Source organism: Lepidochelys kempii, chromosome 14, assembly GCF_965140285.1.
Source record: "Lepidochelys kempii isolate rLepKem1 chromosome 14, rLepKem1.hap1, whole genome shotgun sequence".
NCBI classification, from domain to species: domain Eukaryota; kingdom Metazoa; phylum Chordata; order Testudines; family Cheloniidae; genus Lepidochelys; species Lepidochelys kempii.
Genome location: NC_136393.1, coordinates 24,659,490 through 24,665,489, shown reverse-complemented (window position 1 = coordinate 24,665,489; position 6,000 = coordinate 24,659,490).

The following is a 6,000-nucleotide window of genomic DNA, read 5'->3' as shown; positions in this document are numbered from 1 at the left end:
CCTCAGGGCTTGGTCTGTAGGTCTCTTTGTTCTAAGTTTCCAGCTGGCAGACACAGGGATCTTAGGAAGCCTCTTTGAGCAGCAGCAAAATCTCTTACTCTGGGTTAAGGAGGCCTGGGACAGTCCAAATCAAGCTAGGCACATTAGCACCTGCAGTGATCCAGCAGCTCCTGTCAAATGGCCCAGCAGATGGGATTCAGTTTGGTTGGTTTTGTCCCAGTGGATCATAGGATTTTAATATCACACACTTCAGTTTAACAAATGTGTGTGGAATGGTGTCTGGGTGGGAGCCTGGCACAGCCTTGGCTGAGTTCTGGGGCTAGGGTTGCCAACTTTCTACTAGCACAAAACCGAACACCCTTGCCCCACCCTCTGCCCTGCCCCTTCTCTGAGGCCCCTCCCCATGCTCACTCCATCCCCCCTCCCTCTGTTGCTCAATCTCCCCACCCTCACTCACTTGCTCATTTTCACAGGGCTGGCTCAGGGGGTTGGGGTGCGGGAGGTGGTGAGGGCTCGAGCTGGGGGTGCAGGCTCTAGGGTGGGGCCAGAAAAGAGGAGTTCAGGGTGTGGGAAGGGGCTCCGGGATGAGGCAGTGGGCTGGGATGCAGGATGGGGTGAGGGCTCCGGTTGGGGGTGCGGGATCTGGAGTGGGGAAGGGGATGAAGGGTTTCGGGTGCAGGAGGGTGCTCCGGGCTGGGACTGAGGGGTTCGGAGGGCGGGAAAAGAATCAGGACTGGGGCAGGGGATTAGGGCACCGGGGGTGGTGGTGAGGGCTCCAGCTGGGGGTGCGGGCTCTGGGATAGGGCTGCTGGGTATGAGGGGTTTGGGGTGCAGGAGGGTGCTCCGGGCTGGGACTGAGGAGTTCGGAGGGCGGGAAAAGAATCAGGACTGGGGCAGGGGATTAGGGCACCGGGGGTGGTGGTGAGGGCTCCAGCTGGGGGTGCGGGCTCTGGGATAGGGCTGCTGGGTATGAGGGGTTTGGGGTGCAGGAGGGTGCTCCGGGCTGGGACCGAGGGGTTCAGAGGGCGGGAAAGGGATCAGGACTGGGGCAGGTGGGTGGGGCATGGAGAGAGGCTGAGGAGTGCACTTCTGAGTGGCGCTTACCTCAGGCAGCTCCTGGAAGCAGCGGCATGTCCCCTCTCCAGCTCCTATGCGGAGGCACAGCCAGGTGGCTCTGTGCACTGCCCCGTCTGCAGGCACCACCCCTTCAGTCCCATTAGCCAGGAACCTCAGCCAATGGAGCTACAGAGCTGGTGCTTGGGGTGGGTGCAGCGCACGGAACTTGCTGGCTGCCCTTATGCCTAGGAGCCAGAGGGGGGACATGCTGCTGCTTCCCGGGACCCACATGGCAGCAAGACAGCCAGGGAGCCAGCCTGCCTTAGCCCCTCTTTGCCACCAACTGGACTTTTAATGTCCCGGTCAGCAGTGCTGACTGGAGCCTCTAAGGTCCCTTTATGATTGGGTGTTCTGGTCAAAAACTGGACACCTGGCAACACTATCGCTGGGGTGGGGGGGTGGGGGGGTGTCCTAGAACTGGCACAGGTGGAGCACTGGAGGAATAACTAGAACAACTGGGTGAAACTGAGCAAAGGGGAAATTAGACTGAATAGACATTGTAAAGTAATGAATTATTTTTCTGACATTGGGTGTTTCCGCCCTTTGAGCTGAACTCCCATCGGTCAACATGGCCAAATGTGGCCCATGATTTGGAGCGCCCAGCTTGAGACTCCTTGGGCCTGATTCTCCATCGACCTGCCCCGTAGAACGGCCTTTCTGCCAGCCACGTATGGGTGGGCCACTACTACAGACTCCAGTGGAGGGTTAGGCCCCATGTCCAGAATTGTTGACTTGCACAATTATTTTGCGATTCTCATGATCCTTGGCGTTTAAAGCCTCAGTTCCTGGAGGTGAGCAATGATCTCAAAATCTCACTTTTTTTTTTTTTAAAGAAAATTCAAGTTTCTCATCCTCCTGATTGCCAGAGCCTGAAATAAACCTGAAATTGTGACCCAAGCACTCCCTAAAGGCTCAGGATCCAGCAGGCAAGGAAAACAAGCCTAACATATATATATATATTTAATTTCTCGTTATTCTCAAGCCAATCTTGTGATTTCAGGGCAAAGCAGGGAGCTGCCTCATGATTTCTGAACACTTGGAATTGGCAATGCTGCATGCCCCACCGTGGCCACCTCACATCCCAGGAGACAAAGTACATGGCACGGGGCCAAGGCCCAGAGCATGGAACAGGCCCCGGGAACAGAGCAGGCGCTGTAGGAGACCCTAGCTAGGGGAATCCTTTCCAGAAGAGATCAGCAAGTGCTCAGCCAGATGGGGTTCAGCTCCAGTGAGCAAACGCTCTTTCCTCAGATGTCTGCCCATGGGGTCATGCTCTTGGCTGGGAGCTTCTGATCCTTCCTGAGATTCCACACACAATAGCTGCTGTGGAAAACTCCTTAGGACGGACGATGGAGGAGATCAGGTTGTATAGGTTGAAATTCTTCTCCTGCCCCATTTACTAACATGCCTCCACCTCTAGGGGCCACCTCTGAGGGACAAGTGGCCTCAAATCACCTCAAATCATCTCAAATCACCTTCACCTCAAATCGCCCACACAGACCTTGGTCTGTGTGCCGAGGCTGCCTGTGCTGGCAATGGGGCCAATCAGTATAGGGGGTGGATGGTGTGAATACTTGTTCTGTATGTCCCATTGCCTGAACCCAATGGCTTTCCTCTGGGTTTTCCCTCAGTAATGGGTCTGTGAGGGCCCACAAACACTTTCTGTGCTGCCGTTACCTGCTAATGGGACTCATGAAAATAGATGTTTTAAAAAGAAGTAAAGAAGGTGACTGACAGTCTCGCCATGCCAAGAGGAAGCAGGTAGGAGGCAAGGGCAGACCGCAGAAAAGCCCTGCTGTCATTTCACAGGAGGCAAAGCATCCGGCAGTTCCCCCAGAGTTTGTGAGATGCTTGTGCAGAACTCAATTATTGTACAAATTGGTGGCCACCTCAGAGCTCCCACAGTGCTCATGATGCTTGGCTGGAAGGGTGGGGCTGGAGCTGGAGCTGGGCAGAGCTGGGCAGGAAGGTTGGGGATGGAGCTAAGCATAGTTTAGCCAGAAGGTGGCTTCAGGAGCTGAGCTGAGCTGGGCAGGATGGGTGGGGATGGAGCTGGGCAAGGCTGGGCAGGAAGGGTGGGGCTGGGCTGAGGCAAAGATTCTGAGTCTCTCTTTTCATCCCAAAATTTGTAACAAAAAGTCAAACACTATTCATTTTTCTCCTCTTTCAGACATGTCAGCCATCCAATCAGGGACCAGAAACTAAATCACATGATTCAAACAATGACTATTCAAAACAAGCCATTGATGAATGTTTCTAGGCTGAAAATTGTTTGTCAGGAGTATTTGGGGAGCACAAGTAAGAAAACACCCAGAAGGGTCAGGCTGTGTCTGCGATCAAGAAGGTAGCTTAGACAAGTGGATACATTCCACAGGTAAAATTCCTCCTCATGCAGCAGGCCAGCAGCAGGGCTGTGCTCTACTGAGTTGGGATGATCAGGGTGCATAGGGCTGGCTTTTGGCACGGGGATGAATATCACCTGCAATTGATATTGCTTGTAATGAAGGGCCAGATCCTCAGGTGGGGTAACTTGGCATAGCTCCATTAACAACTTACACCAGCTGAATACGAGGGTTGTGGAAGATTCTCTTGGCAATTTTTCAATCAATTTTAATTGAATTTAATTCTCTTGGCAATTTTCAATCAAGATTGGCAATTTTTCAATCAAGATTAGATGTTTCTAAAAGATCAGCTCTAGGAATTATTTTGGGGAAGTTCTATAGCCTGTAGTATGCAGGAGGTCAGACTAGATGATGGTCTCTAGTAGACTAAAGGTCTCTAGTAAACTGTGGTCACAGACTAGACCAGTGGTCCCTTCTGGTCTTGGAATCTATGAATCCATGAATCTGGACCAAATAGCACAAGAAGCTCCATTAATAACTCCAGATCTCAATGTATATCATGCGAAGGTGCTCAGATCCTACTGTGATATGGGGATAGAGAGAGATGTGTTTGGGGATGGATGGATAGGTAGAAAGATCTCAGGTTCTGGACCCCTGGGAAGACAGCAGATATGGAGAATATCATTACAGCAGGAGAAAATACCAATAACCCTAACTAATTCAACTACTTCTCTGCATTTCTGAATGAATTTCCCAAAGGAACACCCATTTCTAACAGAACACTTCCACTGTAGCCACCTTTGAGTGATGGAAGATGAATATCACAGTTCACACCAGCTGAATGACTCAGCCATTTTCCTGCAAATGAACCTTGCTTTTAGGAAAGGGAGTCCTCGGGCGACAGGTCATCTTTATATTCAATTGGTTCTGTATTATACAACATGGTTTGTAATTACTGAAGCTGCTTTCAAACTTCATTTAGGGGCTGGGGAACAATTTTTGATTTATGAAATAATATCTTTCTCCTTTTGCAGGGTAAATATTTGGTGCACACAAGGATTGACTCTAATTCATATCTTGCTTCAGGGGAAGTTCTGTAATAATGTTGCTGTGTTAGCAATAAGAGACAATAACTTTGTTATAAACTAGGGGAATTCAAGCACTATCCAGTGTTACTACACTAAATCTTAAAGCGTAAGGACAAGTAAAACAACCACCATTTATTACAGCTGGAGTGCCGGCAACAGTTAGCTTTATGGTCACCCCCGTGTTTGTACCCTCGCACCTGTTTCCAATCACACATAACTTTCCTCTTTCAGACTGAAATTTTCTAGGCCTAGTCATTGTTTTTAATGTTTGAGCCTAAATTGTTCACTGTATTCACAGATCTGCTGCTTCCAAAGAAACAGTATACCCAGCTTAACAGTATACCCCAGATCACCACTCCTCTTAACACACAGCACTTAGATATGTTTATAGTGAAATCAGGCAGAGGTTTCTTTGGTACAGCATGGAGATTCAAAGCTATAGCAAGTAGAAATATTGGGAACAAATGATCACATGTAAAATAAAATGATAACATGTATTCTGGACCTTAGACTTAATTAGAAAGCCTTTCTCATTTCTAGTAAAGTATTGCTCATCAGCACTTCACAGCCAGGCTGGCTGTGACCCTCTTTTCATGAGACAAACCATGCTGTCGTCTTGCCTCCTGGGTGTTTTGCATTCCCTGTGTGACAGAACAGGGTAAAGTCCAGACTAGTGAGTTGCTATGTGATCCCTGACCTCTTACATGGGGTGCCCCGTACAATGCTTTGTTGCTGTAGCCTGGACTGCTCACAAACAGCCTCCAGCATGCAAGTCACTCCCATCCATGTGTGTGCATGTGCTGCCAGGGGCTAGTTGGCTCTTACCAGCTTGGGTTATGCTGCAGGGTGACCCCAACACCTCCACCCCCAGACCTGGATTTCCCCCCAGAAATGTATCTCCTGTGCTGCCCAGCCCTCTCCTGCACAGTATGAATATATTAAGTCCATAATTCCTTTATGGGAATAGTATGCACACACCTTGTTATGCCTCTACCCAGTCACTTCAACTTGAACACACTGGATTAGATGAAAGTATACAACAAGCTCATTAACTACAAAGAGAGAGATTTTACGTGAGTACAAGTAATGAGGCATAGCAGTCAGAAAGGGTTACAAGAAAAATAAAGAGAAGACATTTACTGATGCCTAGCTTAACAAACTCTATTGGATTCAAGAAAAGTTTCTCACCAGATGCTCCAGCAGATTACTGACCAAACTCTCAGACCCTTCCCCAGAGTCCAACCATTGCTTCCATTGTCCCTGTGGTTGCAGTGAATGCGATAGGCAGGGAGAGAGGGGGGTGTGACTTGGAGTGTTTGTCCTTCCTTTTTGTAGTTTCAGTCCCCCTCTGGAAAGACATTTCCAGCTGAGAATCAGGCCAAAGGGTCAGTGTGGAAGGATATTCCCTGATAGTTTCTTCAAGTGTTTGAACTTCCTTTGTCTTTGCTTCCTGC